Genomic DNA, 24,783 nt, shown 5'->3' on the forward strand with positions numbered 1-24,783 from the left:
TTTGTTTACTCTACTGTTGTTTACTACGTCTTGTTACATGTTGCTTAGTTTCTGCAAATCTTTCCTGTTACTCGACCTGATACTCGACCACCCAGTTGTCTGGCAACAGACTGTGCAGTCGAGTATCTTTGTTTCATTTACTGCCTGTTACTCGACCAGTCACTCGACCTCACCCAGTTCTCTGCAAAGAGCTTTGTTGGTAGAGTGTTTTATTGTTTCTGCTTGAATTTCTGTTTTCTGCATGTTCACTTAGGACTCCTAGAACACGTCAAAACCTGTTATTGCTTGGCTTGACTTAGTGACTTCTGATCACATCTTGATTGTTAGCATCACACCCATTTGGATTGACAAACTAAAATACTACAACGACATGATTGGTGTTTAAGGATAATTGACTAAAACCTATTATCCATTTGGCGCCTTTGCCAATTGGGTGTTTGTTTGTTACATTTAAGATTTCAGACTTGCTTAGATCAAGTTCTTTTTCAATTTTCATTTTAGTTACTAACTATTTTTTTTTTTTTTTGTTGTCTTGTTGCTCCAGGTACACCTCTGCTGTATGTAAACTCGATCAACAGGCAATCAGAACCTCCTTTTCGATAACATCGACCGCATCGCTCGCAAACTCAGATAAAGGAGAAACACAGTCAACCTTTTACCCCAGCAACTACTCGAAATGGCTGACAAACAGAATCAACAGAATGGTCCTGCCAACATCGGTGCTGGAGATGCACCAAGGGACCATCGTCAGAGGAAAGGAATTGCACCTCCTGCTATCAAGAACAACAACTTCGAGATTAAGAGTGGTCTCATCTCGATGATTCATGGGAACAAATTCCATGGTCTGCCAATGGAGGATCCACTCGACCACCTTGATGAATTCGATAGGCTCTGCAACCTAACAAAAATCAATGGTGTCAGTGAAGACGGATTCAAGCTCCGGTTGTTTCCATTCTCCTTGGGCGACAAAGCACACATCTAGGAGAAGAATCTGCCACATGACTCAATCACCACCTGGGATGATTGCAAGAATGCTTTTCTAGCAAAGTTCTTCTCAATGCCAAAACTGCAAGACTCGGAAATGAGATCTCTGGCTTTTCATAGATGACTGGTGAAAGCTTCTGTGAAGCATGGGAGCATTTCAATGGTTACACCAACCAATGTGATATGGTTCAAATTAGCTAGAACTACTCTCTCAAATAAGAGATTAATTGCAGTTATTTAAGATCGAATCACGGAGTTCTTTTGTTTAAACAATGAGTTAAATGTCGAGATTAAGCTAGTAGGGTGTAAGTGAAATAGTAAGTAAACAAAGCAAGAAAACAGCAATATTGATTGTGTTGTGAACGTTTAGGAAAAGAGCTAGGAACAGGGTATTCTCAGGAAACTATTGGTTAGTAGATCTAATGAAAGCTAGGTTGTTATCAAACCATTCTTAAACTCAAACTCTAATTATGGAATAACCGGTAGGCGTGCCGCGAAACTCTCTATACCTATAGCTAATAATAACCGGAGAAGCCGAGAAACTATCAACCTAAATATGCATTCTTAACGAGTTCAATTGTTCATCTTAGTAGATAGGCCGATTCTTATTACACACCTATAAACCAGACTCATCAAATAATAGATCCAACTACAGATACCTATGGCGGGCATATCTATTGTCTAGATTCAAGATCTAGTTAATTACTCTAGATCTAGCATTAAACATAATTTTTTTTTTTTTTTGGCAAACATTAAACATAATTAAAGATGAAGAATTCTATAGATAACCTAGCAAAGTGGACAATCTACTAAACCATATGAATCCCTAATGAGAAACCCTATTCCTAACAAGCAGATTACTCAGACATATTGAATGAAGCAAACAACATATTCGAGTGTGAAAGCATAAACACAGTAAGTAGAGAAGGGGAAAGAAGGGATCTCTTCACTGTATTAAGATCTGAATAAAACTCTGAAAAACAATCGATGAATAGCTTATGTCTCTTAGTAACAGGGATTTGCAAAAGCTTGATAAAAGACTTGATAAAAGAAACTTAGGTCTAAAAACAATATATAAAACCCTAAAAACGTCCAGGGACTAATAATACAAATAAGGAAGTCTTCTGAGGCAAATTTCCTCTTATGTAAACTTGAAAGCGTCATGGACTTCTGCCGGGCCGAAACTGGTGTCGATCGACACCAAGAGTGTGTCGATCGACACTCCTCGCTGATTCCTGAACCAAAATCGTCCTTAGCTTCCTTTTTCTTAGCTTTTGCTCCAAAATGTCTCTTTATCTCCATTGTTGTCCCATTGCATAGAATACCTGAAAAGACACTAAAAAGACTCGAGAAATAACATAAAGACTCAAAATCCTATACCTAAAACATAGATAAAATCAGTGAAAATTGGGTTATATCACAATACCCTCATCATGGCTTCAAGAAAGCCTCTCTGCTCAGCACTCTTTACAGAGGAGTTCTACCACGCATCAGAATGCTTCTGGATACCGCCAGCAATGGGAATTTCCAGAACAAGGATGTTGAAGAAGGCCGGGAATTGGTTGAGAACCTTGCTCAATCAGATGGTAATTACAACGAGGACTGCAATAGGACCATCAGAGGCACAGCTGATTCCGATGACAAACATAGGAAGGAGATCAAAGCACTGAATGACAAGCTGGACATAATTCTACTTAGCCAGCAGAAGCATGTGCACTTCCTTCTTGATGACGAGCAGTATCAAGTCCAAGATGGGGAGGGTAACCAGTTAGAAGAAGTTAGCTACATCAACAACAACCAGAGTGGCTACAAAGGGTATAACAACTTCAAGACCAACAACCCCAACCTCTCCTACCGCAGCACCAACATTGCTAATCCACAAGACCAAGTGTATCCTCCACAGCAACAACAAGGTCAGAACAAACCCTTTGTTCCCTACAACCAAGGTTTTGTTCCCCAGCAGCAATTTCAAGGGAACTTCAGCCGCAACCACCACCTGTGTTTGCACCTCAGCAAAACCAAGGTCTTGCTGCTCCTGATCTTGACATGAAACAAATGCTACAACAGTTGCTTCACGGGAAAGCATCTGGCTCCATGGAGATAGCTAAGAAAATATCTGAGTTACACAATAAGTTGGACAGTAGCTACAATGATCTAAATGTCAAGGTGGAAACACTGAATACCAAAGTCCGATACTTAGAGGGACATTGCATCTTCTTCAGCTCCAAAACAGATAAGCCAACTTCCAGGCAAAGCAATTCAAAATCCAAAAGAATATGCTCACTTCCAACTTGAGAGGAACCAAAGACAGTCACTGAGGACAGTGAAGATCAAGATGGGGAGGATTTCAGTCTCGGTAAAGATCGAGCTGACAAACCACTCGAGCAGCCACTTGACCAGACACTCGAGCAACCACTCGAGCAGCCACTCGACCACGTTACTCGACCAAATACTCAACCAACCTTCCTAGCAACATCACCAACTGCTCCAAAACCAGTTGTTGTCAAGAACATAGAAAAGGTCTTTGTTCCTCCTCCTTACAAACCACAACTTCCATTTCCTGGCTGTCACAAGAAAGCCTTGGCAGATAAGTATAGAGCTATGTTTGCCAAGAACATCAAGGAGGTTGAGTTGCGGATACCTCTTGTTGACGCTCTAGCGCTAATCCCGAACTCTCACAAGTTTCTGAAAGATTTGATCGTAGAGAGAATTCAAGAAGTGCAAGGGATGGTAGTATTGAGTCATTAATGCAGTGCTATCATACAAAAGAAGATCATTCCTAAGAAGCTTAGTGATCCTGGTTCATTCACTCTACCATGCTCTTTAGGTCCATTGCCTTTCAACAGATGTCTATGTGATTTAGGAGCATTAGTCAGTCTCATGCCGCTCTCTGTTGCCAAAAGATTAGGGTTCACTCAATACATATCCTGCAATATATCCCTTATCCTAGCAGACAGGTCAGTAAGGATCCCTCATGGTTTACTCGGAAACCTACCAATCAGGATTAGAGCCATAGAGATACCAACTGACTTTGTAGTCTTGAAGATGGATGAAGAGCCCAAGGACCCTTTGATTCTGGGGAGGCCTTTCTTAGCAACTGCAGAAGCTATGATTGATGTCAAGAAAGGGAAGATTGATCTAAACCTTGGCAAAGACTTTAAGATGACCTTTGACGTCAAAGACGCGATGAAGAAGCCTACTATGGAAGGGCAACTCTTTTGGATCGAAGAAATGGATCAGTTAGCTGATGAGTTACTGGAAGAGCTTGCAGAAGAAGATCACCTTAACAGTGCTTTAACCAAAAGTGGTGAAGATGAGTTTCTGCATTTGGAAACTTTGGGATACCAGAAGCTGTACTCCCATAAAGCAATGGAAGAATTACAACCTTCTGAGGAATTGAATGGACCACCAACATAGGTAATGGTAATGAGCGAAGAAGGGTCAACACGAGTTCAACCTGCACACTCGAGAACATACTCGACCAATGACTCGACCTCGACTGTCAGCGACTCTGGAGAGCTGATCATTCCAACTTAAGATGACTGGTCTGAACTCAAGGCACCGAAGGTTGATCTCAAACCACTTCCTAAAGGTCTAAGGTACGCATTCCTTGGTCCAAACTCTACTTACCTTGTGATCATTAATGCTGAGTTAAATGATGATGAAGTGAACCTGCTATTATCTGAACTTAAAAAGTATAGGAGAACAATTGGCTATTCATTATCTAACATTAAGGGAATTTCACCTAGTTTATGCAACCATAGGATCCACCTTGAAAACGAATCCTATTTTAGCATTGAACCACAGAGGAGGTTAAATCCCAACTTGAAAGAAGTAGTGAAAAAAGAAATTTTGAAACTGTTTGATGTTGGTGTCATCTACCCTATATCTGATAGTACTTGGGTTCTTCCAGTTCATTGCGTCCCTAAAAAGGGTAGAATGACTGTTGTTAAAAATGAAAAGGATGAATTGATCCCTACTAGAACTATAACTGGTAATAGAATGTATATTGATTATAGAAAGCTAAATGCTGCATCTAGGAAAAATCATTTTCCTTTACCATTCATTGATCAAATGCTTGAACGGTTAGCTAATCACCCATACTATTGCTTTCTTGATGGATATAGTGGTTTCTTTTAAATACCGATTCACCCTAATGATCAAGAGAAAACTACTTTCACATGTTCTTATGGAACTTTTGCTTATAAGAGAATGCCATTTGGTTTATGCAATGCTCCTGCAACATTTCAGAGGTGTATGACCTCTATATTTTAAGATTTAATCGAGGAGATGGTGGAGGTCTTCATGGACGATTTTTCGGTCTATGGCCCCTCTTTCTCCTCTTGTTTGTTGAATCTTGGCAGGGTATTGACCAGGTGCGAAGAGACGAATCTTGTTCTCAATTGGGAAAAGTGTCATTTCATGGTGAAGGAAGGCATAATGTTGGGCCACAAGATATCAGAGAAGGGTATAGAGGTTGACAAAGGAAAAATTGAAGTGATGATGCAGTTGCAGCCACCAAAAACGGTGAAGGACATCAGAAGTTTCCTTGGTAATGCTGGGTTCTGCAAGGGGGCTTTTGGTGGCCAATAATGTATAAGGACGCTCAGAAGTTCGTTTCAAAATGTGATTCATGGCAGAGAAAGGGAAACATCAGCAAAAGAAATGAGATGCCTCAAAACCCACTCTTGGAAGTGGAGATCTTTGACGTATGGGAATTGATTTTATGGGTCCATTCCCATCTTCATACGGTAACAAGTATATACTGGTCGTCGTAGCTATTGCTAGTCCTACCAACAATGCAAAAGTTGTGCTGAAGCTGTTCAAGACCATAATCTTCTGGAGATTTGGAGTTCCTAGGGTAGTAATCAGTGATGGTAGGAAGCATTTCATCAACAAAGTCTTTGAGAACCTCCTGAAGAAGCATGGAGTAAAGCACAAAGTCGCCACCCCTTATCATCCACAGACAAGCGGGCAGGTTGAGATCTCTAACAGGGAGATAAAAACAATTCTGGAAAAAACTGTTGGAATTACAAGGAAAGACTGGTCTGCAAAGCTTGATGATGCACTGTGGGCTTACAGGACAACTTTCAAGACACCCATTGGTACAACTCCTTTTAATCTCCTCTATGGAGAATCATGTCACCTACCTGTTGAGCTCGAGTACAAAGCTATATGGGCGGTAAAACTCCTGAACTTTGACATAAAAACCGCTGAGGAAAAGCGGTTGATCCAACTCAGTGACCTTGATGAAATCCGTTTAGAAGCTTATGAGGGCTCTAAAATCTACAAGGAGAGAATTAAGCTTTTCCATGACAAGAAGATCATCACTAAGGATTTTCAGGTCTTTCCAGGAAAGCTTAAATCCAGATGGTCTGGCCCCTTCTTTGTCATTGAGGTCCGTCCTTATGGAGCAGTCACTCTACCTGGTAAGAGTGGAGATTTCACAGTAAACGGTTAAAGGCTCAAGAAGTACTTAGCAGATCAAATCCTTCCAGAGGTGACGTCGGTTCACCTCAAGGAACTTCTTGATGATTAAAGGAGTAAAGGAGTCAAGCTATTGACTTTAAACAAACTCACTTGGGGGGAAATTCTATGACTATCTCTGTAAATAAACTTTTATTTTCTTGTTATTTTTGATTTGTTTTAGTTGTGTTTTTGGTTTTCAGGAACAAAGGAACGATGTGGAGATAGAGTAAAAATTCAAAACTTTTACTCTACAGAAGACCAGGAAATCGAGTGTATAGCATGGTGGAGTGCAAAATTTTGAAATTTTTTTGTTGCATCTGGAGACCCTGAATTCGAGTACATAAGTCGAGTATATGTGATGTTTAAAACCCAAAAAAATTTAAATCATCATTATACTCGACCAACAGGAGCTACAAAGACTTGCAGGGATTTTGTCAAGTTTACAGTAGATTTCCTTCTGTTTTCCCAGTCAACAGAGTGTGGACCACACGCTGAAGATAAGATGGAGAGAGAATCTCAAACTCAATTTCCACCACTCCTTTTGAAATTTTACTCGACCAACCTCTATTCAATTTTCCATCACTCGACCGCAAGAAACAATTCTCTGAAACCTAAGCCGCACTCGACCTCGCTGAAACCAATCGACCGTCGTTGGAGAGAATTACTCAGCCGCCGCAGTCGAGTTCCAAGTTTCACTCGACCACCGGTTTTGTTTCACCGTGAATCACTCGACTGCTACGCCACCGACACTCCAATTTTTCTACTTCACCACAAATCGCCGCCTCTCACTCGACCACTTCACTTCACCGTCAAAGTCTCGGGAACTACTCGGTAACAACTACAGTACTCGACCGTCGACTTGTGGTTTCGTCCTTGCCAATTCCGGCTCACCGAAGAAGTACTCGACCTCTGGAGCCAACCACTCGACCGACCCTTCACGTTTCAAGATTCCAGGCTTCAATTCCGGTTCACTGAGGTATCACTCGATCGCTGGTGCTAGGAAATCAGCAGATCCACTCGACTTCAGAAAAGTTACTCAACCGCGGTCTCTACTCTACTCGATCCAATTCGTGTAAGAGGAACTCGAGAACAGCTCAGTTTACTCGAGTACTAGATTGTACTCGACCAATTTGGTCAATTTCATTGCCTGTTGATAACAATTTTGGTTTCATTGTTATCTTTGAGACTAACCTATTGACATTTGAGTTTTGAGTTCTAAATCTTCTTGCAGGAGAATCATGAGTAATTACAGTGGCAGTTCTTCGGTTGATCCTGACTATAACATGGATGAGACAGAACGAGAACAGAGAGAATACGATAGCTTCAGAAGAAAAGCTGAGATAGCTCGAGGGAAGAGAGCAATGACAGGGAGGTATGAGCTTATAGATGTGGATCTAGAAGACGAGTACATGCCTGAGCATACTCGCAAAGCCACCAAACTTCTGCACAAACCTAATGTATTGCCTGCTGAGGAGTATATCAGGCTCTTCAAACTGAATGAGTTCTGTAGCACAGGGTATCCATGCTCGACCACACTTGCTCAATTTGGATTGTTGGAGGATGTTCAGCACCTGTACCAGAGTTGTCATCTGGACACTCTGATGGCTTATCCCTATGTAGCATATGAAGAAGAAACGATTCAGTTCCTCTCCACACTACAAGTGGAGCTTTACCAAGGTATGACCTCTGATGATTTGGAATGCGAAGGATTGGGATTCTTGAGATTCTCTGTGTATGGTCATGAGTATAGGTAATCAATCAAGCGCTTCGAAGGATTGTTTGGTTTCCCCAATGGAACGGGTACTAAGCCCAAGTATGATAGAGAAGAGTTGAAAGACTTATGGATCACAATTGGCAGCTCTGTACCGCTGAATTCTTCTAGGCCAAAGAGCAATATGATACGCAGCCCTGTCATCAGGTACTTCCAGCGTTCTACAGCCAATGTCCTCTACTCCCGAGAGATCACAGGGACTGTTACCAATTCTGATATGGAAATGATCGCTATGGCTCTCAAAGGCACTCTCCGCCAAACTAAGAACAAAATGTCTCTCCAAGGTGAAATCAATGACACACCTCTCTCTGTACTTCTTCTGATCCACCTGTGTGGATACAAGAGCTGGGCTGTCAACAATAACCATAAGAGAATACGAGGCGCTCTTTGTATTGGCGGTGTTGTGACACCGATTCTGATCGCTTGTGGAGTCCCAATCACATCTGATGGACTCGAGCCACGGGCAATGGATATCGAGCATCTACGTCACTGCGAATTCGTGGAGTTCGCAATGGTTGGCGACATGCACCGTTTCAGGTTTGAGCACTCTACGGATAAGAGAGCTAGCATCCTTCTCCCCAGCCCAGAGGTTACACGCATAATAGAGGGAGATAACATTGATTTTAGGCCTGAGCTTGGAAACCTCTACTATGAGAACGCTCCGCCATTGGATGAGGATGATCTTATAGAAGAAGCTGCTGAGGATGGGATGGATGAAGACAGAGCAGTGGAGTTTGACACTAGCATGTATCATTTTAGTGAACATGTACCTCCAGCGAGGGAGAGCAAGAGCTTGAGTGAAGCTCATAGGAACAATAGCAAGCTGCAGAAGTGGTGCAAGAAGCAGGACAAGCTACTCGCCAAGTGCCTCAAGACTATCAAGTTTCTGACGGATACGCTGAGCTGTTCCTCTTACACTACAAATGTTCCACAGGGACAACCTCCTCTAGAGATGCCATCGAGGAGATTTGATGAGCCTGAGCCAAGTCAGCACAGGCCTGAGCCTAGTGAGCAGAGAGTCTCACATGTCCCTGCTAGACATTCATCATTCGAGTCTCGGGAGCACAAGAGAAGAAGGAAGGCTACACTCGTTCGCTCTAGCAGCAGATCACGCCTTATTCACTCGAGGAGATCACTCGACCACGGTGCTGGTCGCAGCAGAAGAAGAGAGGTCGAGTATCCTCAGAGCGGTGTTGGCCGCCATAGAGCTGATGAGGTCGAGTACCCACATGCTGGAGCTGATACAGAACAGGGCGGGTCGTCTATGGCCTGGGAGCAATCACAGGCAGCCATTGACGACCAACTCCGTTCATTCTTTGAGTGAGGTAAGCGCCTCACTTCACCATTGTATTATATCATCTCTTGTGATTTGTTCTTTATTTTGTTTCTGTGATTGGATTTGTCCTAAGTACTCTCTTCCAAGTTTAGTCACACAGTGGATTGTGTGTTTTAAGTTTGGGGGAGGGCTCAGGAAGTGTGTGTTGCATTGTTTATACTCTTGAGTCTGCATTCATCAAGGCATAGGAAAAAAAAAAAAATTGAAAAATTCAAGAAAATGATTTCACAAAAATAGAGTGTTCATGTAGTTGCATTTCATTTAGGATCGAGTCTAGAGTGTTTCATTTAGGATTGTTGCATATGCATAGGGGATAATGATGAGATAGCCTTGTAAGCATTTTGGTTCACCGGATAAACTCAGTGCCCTCGTTGCTAGTTGTCTGTTGCGTAGTCAATGAAATTGAAGTAAAACTGAACCATGCCTAGATTGCTCTACTCGACCACACTGTCATGATCTGATACCATTCCCTATCAATTTGAACCTGAATTTGATCTTTAATTATCTTGTCTGCATCAAATTTGAACTCATGGATACCCTAAAATACCTGGATTTTCTTATTCATTTTGATCACTCTTGTTAATCCAAGTAGCTGACTCTCCTTATTAAAGCAGTTAACCCGAACTCAAACCTAGACTTTCTTTCAAGCCCTATATCACTTGTGAGTGTTTGTGAGGTCTTATTCCGATTAAGCTTGGTAGAAAGTGTTAGGTTCGTAACGATAGAGATAGTGTCTCATGGAGTTCTAGTTCGCATTTTTCGGACTAGATAGGACTAGGTGGGCGCTTATACTTTGGGTTGGGATGTGTCTTAAAGAAAAAAAAAAAAAAGGGTTGATTCATTGATGAGAAAGGGTAAAAGACTCTAGGTGAAGTAAGCTAAAGAAGCAAAAAAGTCTAGTAAAGGTTTTGAGATATGTAAAGAAAAGAAAGAGAGAGTTCTTGTTAGCAATTGAAGATGGGCAAAAGCCCTCGGCTTTAAAATTTTAAAAAATAGGAACCTTAGTTGTCAAAGAAATCCAAATCCGCTAGATGTATCAAAGTGTTGAGAAAGCTTCTCCTAAGAGTTAAGAGAGAAGAAAAGAATGATTAGAAAAAGGGCTTAAAGGATTCATGAATGCAAAGGGTAGAGTTAAGTTCTTATACTGGGATTGGAGATGGGATTACCATTAGAGCTTCATTTGATATACTCTGGGTAGATGGGATCTTATCTCTGTATGCATAGCTTGGGACTTACCTTTAGCATTCTACTAAAGCTCAATCATTTTTTGAGAGATCCCCTGTTGCTGAAGCCTATTCTATAAGGGACCATCTTTGTCTCTTGGCCTTTACCTTAGCCAAATGAGTTCATTGATGATACATTGCTTGATTCACGTTCGAGAACTAATGAATGTTAAAGGGATTGGTAGATTTGAAAACATTATGTAGGTCGAGCAAATGAGTCGGATTGATTGATAACAAGGCTTGGCTAACCTTTTTGAGTAGAATTCGATCATATCGTAACTTAGAACTATCAACTTGGACATTGATTTCATCTGATATACCTGCTTTGGCTCTGAGTCCCCGCCTTCAAACCTCACCTCCAGCTTGTTCTTAATTGTTTGCTTAGGGCAAACAAAGACTAAGTTTTGGGGAGTTGATAAGTGTGCATTTTGCCTGTTTTGAGCATCCATTTGTCATCACTTTAGCATCATATCATCACTGTTTTATATCATTTGTCATCATTTGTCATCACTTTGCATGTTTAGGATAGTTTTGCATGCATGTTGCATATTTGTGTTGTTTTCAGGTGATTTGGAGCTGTTGACGAGCTAATTCAAAAAAGCGGACCTGATCATGTCAAACCACTCGACCCCCTGGTCGAGTAGACGCTTCACGACCTCAACCGACCACTCGACCCCCCTGGTCGAGTAGAAGACTTGACCACTCGACCACCTGGCCGAGTATGATGTGATCATGGAAAGCACAAAGGACTTGGAATTTGATCAAGAGCTTGTAGCCGCGAAAGAGCTTGAAGCAGAGGAGCAGCTTGAACCTGAGGAGCATTTTGAAGCAGAAAATGAACTTATAACGGAGAAAGAGTATGGGAAAGATGTTATCTTAACCTCATTGGTTTTGATACATGATCATCAAATGGGCATGTGTCTCATTTGTACTCTTTTTCCCTTGTCAAGTTTTGTCCCAATGGGTTTTCTTGACAAGGTTTTTAATGAGGCAAATGATTCACATTCAAATCACCCATTTGATGATCCAAACCATGGTATAACTTTCAGAAGTTGGCCTCAAGGAATATATATCAAGTCCAAGTCATTTTATGCCCATTACAAGCCCAAGAAGAGCCCAAACCAAGTGGTTAATTTGATGGTCAAGAGGAGTGACGAAAATGGAAGTTTAAGGGTCATCTTTAAAGTGAAAGAGTTTTTTCTATTCAAATTCTATCTTTAATATTATGTTGTGTTTCTAAGCAGCCTTGGAGTATGTTCCAAGACTTGTCTCTTTCTCTTCTTTTCTTCTTCTCTTTATAAACTCATGTAATCTCTTATGAGAACCCATCTATCTTTTTATCAAAACTCTCTCTTAAAATAGATCATGGATCCATTTTCGTATGTCAAATTTTGATCTTTCTCGACTTATCAAAAGGCTTTTCCGCATCCTTTTGTGGCGTCATTCAATCCATCATCTCGTCTTTGAGTCGTGTGTCGTCTCTATTTTGAGATATCCACTCCAGATCTTCCAAGTGCCGAAATTGGGATTGATTCCTCACCAGCATCATATCATGTGGTATAAGAGCACACTTGGAGGTTGAGTCGTTTCTGTCTGTCATCTTGTTTTAATTTTCATAATTATTTGGCGTGTGCTACGTTACGGCTGATTTGTAAAAGGTTGCCTGAGTTATACGATAACCCAGACAACGGTATGACTGAGTTAAGGAATGTTGTCTGAGTTATAAGAATTTATAGCCTAACCCAGACAACGTTATGTCAAAGTTATGAGAAAACGGCTGGCTTATTCCCTCGACACAGCTGAGTTATATTTTTGGACGGTTTAGTTATGGGATGATGTGACGGCTGAATTATGATCGAGTGTTATAAATCAGCCGTAAAGGGGAAGATTACTAAATAACTTAGCCTTGTTACGGCAGACTTATGTGCAAAAAAATTAATTACTATAATAGCATGCAGTTACGGACGAGTTTTTTAAACGTTACGGCTGAGTTAGTTGAGTTACGACATTACACAGCTAACTTAACTTTGTTTTTTTTGCTTTTTTAATTACGGTTAAAGTATTCATGTTGCGACTGACTTATAGATTTGCTTGATGGCTGAGTTATCAAATGTTCGTTTGGTGGCTTACTTGCCACCTCATCAATTCAAAACGACGTCGGCTGTAATATTCCATGTCAGCATCATCAATGGAAATACGAAACGTCCCTTGCTTCTTTATCTCGTCTTTCCGGTCTGTGTTTAACGCCTGAGCGTTGGAACATCACCGAAACTTCTATCTAATCATCTTTTTCTTCGTTCATCTTCAATTTCTTTCATCTTTCTCTCGATATGGCTGATCCCGTTTCGGTCATAGTTGTTTCCGGTATTTGGGTTAAGAAATAGATATTCGTATTTAACCACGACGAAAGAGGGTGTAGAGTTGTGCAGCTAGAAGCGGAAACAACGCACGATAGGCTTTTGAAGCTGGTGGTCGATGATTACGGATTTAATCAGTCGACCCATCAGTTAAGGCTAAGTTACATGTTCTCCAACAAGACTCAGAAAAATATGTCGTTCGATACTTCATCAGTGTATATCTCTAATGATCGACAGTTGCAATGTTATCTAGGTCTCTGTGTGGAGTTTACAGCGAAAGAGTCAAGGGATATAAGTCGGAAGGATGGATCTTGAGGAAGGATGAAACGGCCTATTGAATCTGACTCAAGAGTAGAATCTAGATTCGAAGTTTCGGGTAGGCCAACGATACAGTAGCAAATTCGAGTTGGAGTATCGACTCAAACTTTTTGCGATAAGGGATGGATTTGATTTTGATGTACCAATATCTAATACTACTACAGTGAATTACCAGTGCTGGGTTGATGGATGTCGTTGGAGTGTTCGTGCATCTAGACAAGGGGATGAGCCTTATTTTTATGTTCGTATATACGATTCGGAACACACATGTTCTGTGACGAAACGTTCTGATCGATCCCAACAAGCAACACTTGATGTTCTTGGAGTTCTTTACAGGGACTATCTTGGTGACATTGGTCCGGATGTAAAACCAAAAACAGTCAAAATAATCATCAATAAGCATTTTCGAGTAAAGGTAATTACAATGTTTCGACTGACTTATTATTATATGGCTGACTTATAGATATATTACGGGTTACTTATGGATATATTATGGCTGACATATAATTACACTCCGGTTGATTTATGACCCTTTTACAGCTGCCTTAACATCACTTTGTGGCTAAGTTGTGTTATAGTTTGCCTAAGTTGTACATATATTATGGCTGACTTATAAATTAATATGTTTGTGTTAACAGATGGGTTATTGGAAGTCATACAAGACATTGAGGGTTTACAAGGGAGCTCACTCTAGGAACCCTTGATAGTAGTTTTGAAGAACTGCCTTCTTACCTATACATGATAAGACAGACAAATCTGAGTACAATCGCACGTCTTCAAATTGATGAGAGTGGAAGATTCAACTATATGTTCATTGCTTTTGTTGCCAGTATCGCTGGGTTTCATTTCATGCGCAAAGTTGTTGTTGTCGACGGTACGTTTCTCCATGGTAGTTACAAAGGGACGCTCCTAAGAGCCCTAGCTCAGGATGGTAATTTTCAGATTTTTCTGTTAGCTTTTGGTGTAGTTGACACTGAAAATGATGAATCTTGGCGGTTGTTTTTACGCAACTCAAAGTTGTTATTCCTGACGCAACGGACCTGGCGATAATCTCGGACAGACATAAGTCAGTAGGGAAAGCAATTGGTGAAGTGTATTTGTTGGCTTCTCGTGGGATTTGCACTTACCATTTGTATAAGAACATTTTGGTAAAATTCAAAGAAAAACATATGTTCCCTCTCGTGGAAAAAGCGGCAAGGTATTTTAGGCGGACTGATTTTGATGACGCGTTCAACGAGATTCAAGAGCGTGATCCTCAACTACATGCATACCTCCAAAGAGCGGGTGTTCAAATGTGGGCGTGTGTTCATTTTCCCGGTGATAGATACAATTTAATGACTACGAATATAGCGGAATCAATGAACACAACACCGTCAAAAGCCATAAATCTTCCCATAGTTCAACCGTTAGAAGCGATAAGATAGATGATGACAAGATGGTTTGCTGAACGGAGAGATGATGCGAGCACGGAGCAAACTCACCTCCCACATGGTATTGAGAAACTGTTACAGGTAACTCAGCTGTAACTATGTGTATAACTCAGTCCTCAAATAATGATAAACAAGACATAATAAGAATAACTCAGCCATAACGTCTTTGTTTTTTTTTCCTTCTGTCTAATAAGCATGTGTCAAGACTTATGGATGTACAAACGATTGATGCTTTTCGCGTACAAGTAACTTATGGAACATCTTTGCATGTTGTAAATGTGGATGCAAAAAGAAGCGCATGCCGTCTTTTCGAGAAAGAGAAATTACCATGCATCCATGCAATCACAGCTGCAAAGCATATGTGTGTGTCTCGTATATCCCTGTACAGTCCTTACTATAAGAGCAGTTATTTGGTCAATGCGTACGTTGGTGCAATCATGCCTTCAGATACGGAAGTCCCTGTTCCTCAAATTGTAATTGACCAACCGTGCTTACCTCCGATTGTTGTTAACCAACAGGGCAGACCCAAGAAACTAAGGATGAAATCAGCACTAGAAGTAGCCATTGAGAATAAACGCCCTAGGAAGGAACACGCATGTTCTCGATGTAAAGAAGTTGGGCACAATGTTAAAACTTGTCGTGCATAGTATTGTTTGCACGAATTGTATGTTTCTTCTTTCCCTTGTTTGGTAAATGTTATATGTATTTCGTGTCAATTGTAGACTCTAAGCACCATAATATTTGCAATTTCTTTAACGTCCCGGCTGATTTATTTTTGATAATGTCTTGTCGTTTTAAATGTTGGGGTTGAGTTAGTTAAATATGGAAGACTAAAGGTTGGGCCATTTTATATGTTGCGGCTGAGTTATCTAAATAAGGAAATTGAAAGGTTCAGTTATTTTACATGTTACGGCTGAGTTATCTAACTAGGAAAGTCAAAAGGTTCAGTCATTTTACTTGTTACGGCTGAGTTATCTAAATAGGGAAGTCGAAAGGTTAGGTCATTTTACTTGTTACGGCTGAGTCATCTAAATAGGGAAGTCGAAAGGATCGGTCATTTCATATGCCGTTTTACGACTGAGTTATGCGGTTTTACGGTTGAGTTATATTTGAATTATGTTATTTTACGACTAAGCTATGGAGGTAGGACAATGGCTGAGTTATCTGAATTATGTTACTTGGCGGCTGAGTGATTCTACTATTTAGCTGAGGTATATTACAGATCAAATATGAACATTTTGAAGGCTAAGACAATATGAAACTTCCCATAAATATATGTTTGAAGGATACATAGGAGGAAATTAAAACTAAACAATATGAAACTTCAAGCAGCATGACCCGATTCCTTCCATCTTGCATTAGTCGACGGCCATTTTTATCTCTACCACTTCTTCAATATTGTGTTTGGTAGTCACATCTGATATGGTCGAACGATTGAAAATCGTCACGTGTTGGGGGCCAGTATGATACCTAACGATCCTCCACCAAGTGAGTGCAATAACAATATTGTCATTGCGAAAAGATCGAAACCTACTATCGAAGTCAACCGCCATTTGGCCAACAACCTCACATTTCCATGTCACCTTGCTGAAACAGAATAGAGCATTGTTACAATTATACCCCTCTCAAGGAAAATACATGATGAAAAGAAAGAAATTTAAAAGGAAGTGATCGAAAGAAATTGTACTATTTGTCCATAATCTTGAAGGGAAGTATGAATCCGTTTATCTCGACACCGTTGTGTGAGATATTTCTCATACATCCGATATCGACGTGCACCAACTAAATCTTGGAGTATGAAATAAAAGTTAAAAACATGCATGTCAAAGGTGAAAGTATGAAATCTGCATTCCATACGTATTACTTACCGACCAAAGTATTTGTAGGAATGATTTTTTCAATAATGTTGTCAAAAGGTGTGAATCTGTTAAGTAAAACAGTTTTCCTTGGGTCGGACATTATGACCAATTGCTTCCATGAACTCAATCATGTAGTGGTGAGTTGTTGCTCGGATTAGTCCACCGTTTGCAATGACACGAAAAGTTGAGATTGATTTCCATTGATTCTCTTTGAGCATATCACAGTAACATTGTGAAAAACGTCTTCCGATTATAGGCTCAATTTGTATTCCCTATGAAAACAACATCGGAGGGTAAGTTATATAGGGAATAAGATAGGAATAAGGTTAAGTATGACTTGTAAGAAGAGTGAAGATTCCATTAATTACCCATTCATCAACAAAGACGACCTGTAGTTCGAATGTGTTATCTCTGTATAACTTTATGTACGTTCTAAGAACCATAACACAAATTGTCCATCCAGTTATGAAAGGAGACAAGTCGCAAAAACCGTGGAAATACACCATGTTGAAATTTAGAGTCGTAGAAAAGTGAAGAAATATTTTGATTGTGATATTCTGTTTGTGAGAGTTTAGCCTTCGGGAGTTTAAAGGAGCAGCTGTTTTTATAGGCGTATAAAAACGTTGTTAATTGGGCTGGATATAACCGTAAATCGGTTAGTTAGCAAATCGAATGTAACCAGCAGCTTTATAACTATTGACAACTCAGCCGTAATGTGGATTAACTCAGCCGTAATAGCTCATTTTCCTGCAAAACTCAGCCGTAACCATTTAAAATTTCCCGCCAAACAGTCATAGACGCAACCTTTCGTATTCATTTCTCTATTTTTTTTTGTATAATTCTACATAACTCAGCAATATTGTTACATGTTACACCTAAGTTATCTAAATAGGGAAGTCAAAAGGTTCTGTCATTTTATATGTGGTTTACGGCTGAGTTATTTGGTTTAACGGCTGAGTTATCTAAACAGGGAAGTTGAAAGGTTTTATAGCATTATAACTATTGACAACTCAGCTGTAATGCCTGGTAACTCAGCCATAACAATATATTTTACCGCCAAACTCAGTCGTAACATAGAAAACTTTCCCACCACACGGTCAGAAAACTCAGCCGTTTCATTGTTACATTTCCTGCCAAACTCAACTGTAACCTAGAAAACTTTCCCACCAAGCGGTTACGGACGCAACCTTTCACATTCTTTTTTTTCTTATATATATGTTACTTCATCTCATCATTTAGGCGTCTCATACTCTCTTCCTAACGACATGGTCGTTGTTCCTCACATTGACAGACAGTTTCTCAAGGATGTTGAAGCCGTATTCACCGCTCGTGCTCGCGTGAATCTCCCAGTTCCAAACCCTGGCTTGGGTACATGGGTTGACAGAACCACGGATACGTGGTTCAGATTCAATCACCAACTATCTGTCGCGATTGCAGATATACTTCAGCGCAACTTTCACTATGCGTGGCTGACGTACCAGATGATTCTCGTTGTTTTTAAGGCAAGATGGTTTTTCTCCTCACGGTAAGCATCGAGTTTGTTATTTAAAGCACTTCTAGTAAACCATATACCAAAAAATTCATACTATTTGCTCTCTTTGTAGCGTAAATACATGTGGGATTCAAGGCACACTCTAACGGTGTGGACGCAGTTTAATTTGGTGGCTAGAACGTTGTACCGAGACGACAACAGTTTGGAATGATTTGGTTGACATGTTTAATGAATTTGGCCCAGATGATGTCGGTTTCATGTCTTGAGTGCTTTTGTATCTCTTACTTGTCTTCCCTTTTAAACTTAACAACTATGTTTTTATATCTCCTTTTTTGGTAATGGTTTTAAATCTCCTATTATCTACGATTGTCTTTTCACTATAATCAGTTGTTATCGCTTGATGTCACTTGTTAAATTTTATCATAATTTAGGCGTAACTCAAACATAACTCAGCCATATCAATTGATTAACTCATTCGTATCAATAGATTAACTCAGACACAACATTATAATAACTCAATCATAGCGTTGAATTAACTCAGCCACAACATTACCCGTATAACTCAGTCATAGCGTTGAATTAACTCAACAACAATATTAACTTAACTCAGCAATAACATTATATTAACTCAGCCATAACATTAGATTAACATGGCCGAACACACAATACCATTTCATTACAAGCCAATACTAAAAATAAAATGAATTAACCTTAGAAGCAAGATAAACATCAAACACATAATGGAATCCAACAGCAAACACATCATCCAAACATCAAACAAACTATTAGCCAAGAAGAAGCCTTTGTTCGTTGGTTTTTCGGAACATTAGGATACCAAGTACAATGACATTGATAATAAAGCCAAGACAAAAACAGCAAAGTTTGATCATCAATTGCCATTTCTGGTTTTCCCTTTCGCTCCTCATTACTTCTTCCTTCAGTTCTTTCACCATCCCCTGTAATGCTTCTAGCTCGACTGCAACCGGACTTGGCAGCGTTTATCTCACTGTCCATGGTGGACAATTTTGGCCAACTGTCTACAACCACTTCGTATGTACCATCTTCGACCCATTTAAACAAATGGTCCTGCATTTTCAATCACTAACCAGTTAACAACGAAACCAATAAAACCCAAAATCAATTATACTTACATCTTTACGCGTATGACAACGGAAGTATGGTCTTCCAGGGTTCTTTGCTGACGTCGATGTATAGATGACCACGTCTAATCCATGATGACACTTTGATGGTAACCCACGTCCCCAACGGCTTACGGATTGCGTACTCGAAATCGAGTTCTCAGAATTGCTACTCATTTCTTTAGCTATAGCTTGGGAGTTCAGAGAAGAAAAATAAGAAAGAATGAAGCTCCAGATCTGAAACCAGAAATTGGATTTTTCTAACTTAGGTTTTGATTTTGGAGATTTATAAGTGGGGATCTTTCGTTTATGTCACAATGACGTCTTATGTGGTCACTAATGGAGACTCTTTCACAACCGACGTCGTATCTGGTCAATAACAGAGACTCTTTTTCTCTGTATTTTGACATAACTCAGTCGTGACGCAGGCATAACTAAGCAATGTGACTGTTATAACTCGGCCAAACCCTAAAATTGCTTTCCTTAAGCCATCAGTTGGTACAATCAAGTAATTAACATATCATATTCACTTTCCAACTAGTAGAATCATGAAACTAGCTCATATTCTGTATACTTTATCCGACATCATACTTTATCCAACATCATACCCAACAACATCATTCCTAGAAGTTTGGTCAACATAATTTGTCAATAGACCCTTAGTGCAAACCCAATTTATTTTCTGTTTTGATATTATAGATCTTGACACTAATAGAACCAACAATTTGGTGGCTAGTTTGAAATCTCATAATAACATTTGGTTTCTCATAACTCGATCAAACCACGAAATCTTCTTGCATTACTCAGCCGTGACGTATTGGTATTCCACCGCCAAACAGAAAATTTGAATATTTGAGGGTTCAGTTATTCGAACTCGTTTGAATTATTTTGAATATTAACTGTTGGCTTGTGTTCGTGTGAATATGGAACCAATCATTATTGGCGGTTCCCCATAAAAACACTTTTTGTAATCTCGATAATGATAAAATAATGGTTTATGAACCCATTGAGATGACTCAAGAATTTCGCTATTTCGATTTTGCTAGTCTTTGGAACAGCGTAGCGACGGATAATTCAGAATCAGAATAGGTCCACCAGTTCAAACATACAATATTAATGTGTTGTTACTCAGCCGCAAAGCTTTTATAACTTAGCCACTTCTAAATTTATTCACCAATATTTGATTAGTGCTTTTTAGCATACACGACTATATAGATTAAGTGCTTTAGAGTGCCCTATTAATTGAAGACAAGATGATGGTGCAGGGATCTGTATGTTTATTCCTAGAGAAATTATATCTCTTATTTAGGAATAAACTCAGCCTAAACAACACGTAATATTCTATTCTATATGAGTAAGGGACATTAGTAAAACCAACAATAATGCGAGTATACAAATGGGCCTATTAATAACATTTGGTTTTCTCATAACTCGGTCGAGCAACGAAATCTTCTAACATAACTCAGTCGTGACGTAGGCATAGCTAAGCCATATGACTGTTATAACTCGGCCGAACCCTAAAAGTGCTTTCCTTAAGCCATCAGTTGGTACAATCAAGTAATTAACATATCATAATCACTTTCCAACTAGTGGAATCATGAAACTAGCTCATATTCTATATACTTTATCCAACATCATACCCATACATTGTTAAGCTCTACCTAACTTCCGTTCCTAGAAGTTTGGTCAACATAGTTTGTCAATCGACTCTTAGTGCAAACCCAATTTATTTTCTGTTCTAATATAATAGACCTTGACACTAATAGAGCAACCAATTTGGTTGCTAGTTTGAAATCTCATAATAACATTTGGTTTCTCATAACTCGGTCAAACCACGAAATCTTCAGGCATATTTCAGCCGCGACGTATTGTTATTGTACCGCCAAACAGAAAATTTGAATATTTGAGGGTTTAGTTATTCGAATTAATTTGAACTCGTTTGAATTATTTTAAATATTAACTGTTGGCTTGTGTTCGTGTGAATATGGACCCAATCATTATTGGCAGTTCCCCATAAAAATACTTTTTATAATCTCGATAATGATATAATAATGCAATCTCGATAAACTCAGCCTAAACAACACGTTAATTCTATTCTATTTGAGTAAGGGACATCAATAGAACCAACAATAATGTTAGTATACAAATGGGCCTATTAATAACATTTGGTTTTCTCATAACTCGGTCGAACAAGAAATCTTCTTACATAACTCAGTCGTGACGCATGCATAACTAAGCAATGTGACTGTTATAACTCGGCAAACCCTAAAAGTGCTTTTCTTAAGCCATCAGGTTGTACAATCAAGTAATTAACATATCATATTAACTTTTCAACTAGTAGAATCATGAAATTAGCTCATATTCTATATACTTTATCCAACATCATACTTTATCCAACATCATACCCAACAACATCATTCCTAGAAGTTTGATCAACATAGTTTGTCAATCGACCCTTAGTGAAAACCCAATTTATTTTCTGTTCTGATATAATAGACCTTGACACTAATAGAGCAACCAATTTGGTTGCTAGTTTGAAATCTCATAATAACATTTGGTTTCTCATAACTCGGTCAAACCACGAAATCTTCAGGCATATTTCAGCCGCGACGTATTGTTATTGTACCGCCAAACAGAAAATTTGAATATTTGAGGGTTTAGTTATTCGAATTAATTTGAACTCGTTTGAATTATTTTAAATATTAACTGTTGGCTTGTGTTCGTGTGAATATGGACTCAATCATTATTGGCAGTTCCCCATAAAAATACTTTTTATAATCTCGATAATGATATAATAATGCAATCTCGATAAACTCAGCCTAAACAACACGTTAATTCTATTCTATTTGAGTAAGGGACATCAATAGAACCAACAATAATGTTAGTATACAAATGGGCCTATTAATAACATTTGGTTTTCTCATAACTCGGTCGAACAAGAAATCTTCTTACATAACTCAGTCGTGACGCATGCATAACTAAGCAATGTGACTGTTATAACTCGGCCAAACCCTAAAAGTGCTTTTCTTAAGCCATCAGGTTGTACAATCAAGTAATTAACATATCATATTAACTTTTCAACTAGTAGAATCATGAAATTACCTCATATTCTATATACTTTATCCAACATCATACTTTATCCAACATCATACCCAACAACATCATTCCTAGAAGTTTGATCAACATAGTTTGTCAATCGACCCTTAGTGAAAACCCAATTTATTTTCTGTTTTGATATTATAGATCTTGACACTAATAAACCAACAATTTGGTGGCTAGTTTGAAATCTCATAATAACATTTGGTTTCTCATAACTCGATCAAACCACGAAATCTTCTGGCATAACTCAGTCGTGACATATTGGTATTCCACTATCAAACATAAAATTTGAATATTTGAGGGTTTAGTTATACAAATCAATTCGAACTCGTTTGAATTATTTTTAATATTAATTGTTGGCGTGTTCATGTGAATATGGACCCAGTCATTATTGGCGGTTCCCCATAAAAACACTTTTTGTAATTTTGATAATGATATAATAAAGAATATTATTTCGTATGGAAATAAGGATGACAATGAGGTACGGCGAAATCAGGAGGCGCGATAAGGGCGTTCTGATCGAGTGTGATTGCAATGCTAAAGTTGTCGTTGCCACTTCTCGTGATCCTGTTACAAGCGGAAAACTGTATTTCAGTTGTCCGTATGAAATATCAGTTGTAAGCATCTTTTTTGAGTTATGATTCTTTATTTTATTTCTTTTATTTTTGTATCCCTATGAATCAACCTCTTATTTTTCAGGGTCCCGGTCGAGGCTGCGGTTTCAAGAGATGGTGGACTGTTGCATTGTGTGACGAGTTTGACATGATAAAAGAGGAGACTATTGTGATGAAGAAGGATCTGGAAGCAGCCAATAAGCGCGTCGAGGCTCAGGCGGAAAAGATCTTTTTTATGGAAAAGAAATTTGAAATGTTAGAGATGAATTATGAGCTTGAAGAAGTATCTGTGAGCATAGCTAAATTTGATTTTTTCAATTTGGACTTCCTTGTACTGTCAATTTAATTAAGTCAGCCAGTCTTCCGATTTATGCGATGATAACTCAGCCATCACGTTATAATAACTCAACCAAATATCGAATTAATCTACGATAACTCAGCCGTTACGTTACAATGATTCAGCTATCACACACGAATAACTCAGCCATCACACACGAGTAACTAAACTAAACATCAAGTTAATATACGATAAGTCCGCCTTTACGTTAGCATAACTCAGCCATCACACACGAATAACTCAGCCAAACATCAAGTTAATCTACGATAAATCCGCCGTAACGTTAGAATAACTCAGCCATCACACACACGTAAAAGAGAGACTGATTATGAATCATACACACGAATAAAAGATAAAAAAAAAAATAACATAAATAACATAGAAGTACTGCAATTAAATAACATAAAATAAAATACAAATAACATGGAGATGTAATTTTGTTATGACCAAACAATCACATCCATCGCCACCTTCATTCTTCATCTGATTCAAAACTTGAACTCTCGGTCGATCCATACCCCAGCTTATCCCAATCAATACTAATCACCTTGAATGCATTCTTCTCCTTGTAAGCCTTGCTTACCTGCTCCTCCACTTTCTGGAACTCTTCCTCCACGTTAAATCCGTCCTTCATCCTCTTCATTTTCCTTAGGAGTTTAAGTTTCGCTTCTTTCTCATGCAGTTTGAGATCCAATAATTAAGTATTCTTCCTCCATCTCCCTTATGTTGCATCTGATGAGAGAGATGATGCCTTTGAAACGTCTCTCCGTTTCATGCAGCCTTCTGCTGGAACCGTCATCCACACACGGCCTCTTGTTGGAACCGTCATCCACACACGGCCTCTTGTTGGAAGAGTTTCGGAAGAGTTTCGTTGCTCAGAGATTATAGAGATTAATTGGTAAGAATCGAGAAGAGAAAAGACAAGAGAGAACCAGTGTATGTATAGTCCTCTAACGAAGTTTGGGTTCTTTGATATAAGCGACGTTTGGGTCCTTGACTATTGAGTTATATTTATAAGAAGGTCAACCGGTGTATGTATAGTCCTCTAGTGATGTTTGGGTTCTTTGATTACAGCGAAGTTTGGGTATGACAAGTCAGCCCCCACGTTAGACTAACTCAGCCGCAACATCGAATTAATATATGATAAGTCAGCCGTTATGTTAGAATAACTCAGCCATGACATGATCTGTGCGATGACAAGTCAGCCACCACATTAGAATAACTCAGCTAAACATCAAATTAATCTACGATAACTCAGCCATAACACGAATTGAGCGATAATAAGTCAGTCATTACATCGATTTAACCTATAATTAACACCGTGCATTCAATTTCATAGATTCATACAAACATAA

General features: G+C 39.1%; 5 pseudogenes across 5 annotated transcripts; 4 read left to right on the forward strand and 1 right to left on the reverse strand.

Moving 5' to 3' along the window:
- Window positions 1–559: 559 nt before the first annotated feature.
- AT3G30749 lies at window positions 560–9,548 on the forward strand (annotated as a pseudogene; the record flags this gene model as incomplete). Its single annotated transcript has 1 exon — window positions 560–9,548.
- Window positions 9,549–13,113: 3,565 nt separating this feature from the next.
- On the forward strand, window positions 13,114–15,535 carry AT3G30748 (annotated as a pseudogene; the record flags this gene model as incomplete). The annotated part of the gene is made up of 1 exon: window positions 13,114–15,535.
- A 2,477-nt stretch (window positions 15,536–18,012) lies between these two features.
- AT3G30750 lies at window positions 18,013–18,450 on the forward strand (annotated as a pseudogene; the record flags this gene model as incomplete). The annotated part of the gene is made up of 2 exons: window positions 18,013–18,272; window positions 18,375–18,450.
- A 551-nt stretch (window positions 18,451–19,001) lies between these two features.
- AT3G30755 lies at window positions 19,002–19,555 on the reverse strand (annotated as a pseudogene; the record flags this gene model as incomplete). Its single annotated transcript has 2 exons — window positions 19,002–19,325; window positions 19,391–19,555.
- A 3,398-nt stretch (window positions 19,556–22,953) lies between these two features.
- Window positions 22,954–23,437, forward strand: AT3G30760 (annotated as a pseudogene; the record flags this gene model as incomplete). Its single annotated transcript has 2 exons — window positions 22,954–23,094; window positions 23,177–23,437.
- Window positions 23,438–24,783: the final 1,346 nt, after the last annotated feature.

The sequence above is a fragment of the Arabidopsis thaliana genome, chromosome 3 (genome assembly GCF_000001735.4).
Source record: "Arabidopsis thaliana chromosome 3, partial sequence".
NCBI classification, from domain to species: domain Eukaryota; kingdom Viridiplantae; phylum Streptophyta; class Magnoliopsida; order Brassicales; family Brassicaceae; genus Arabidopsis; species Arabidopsis thaliana.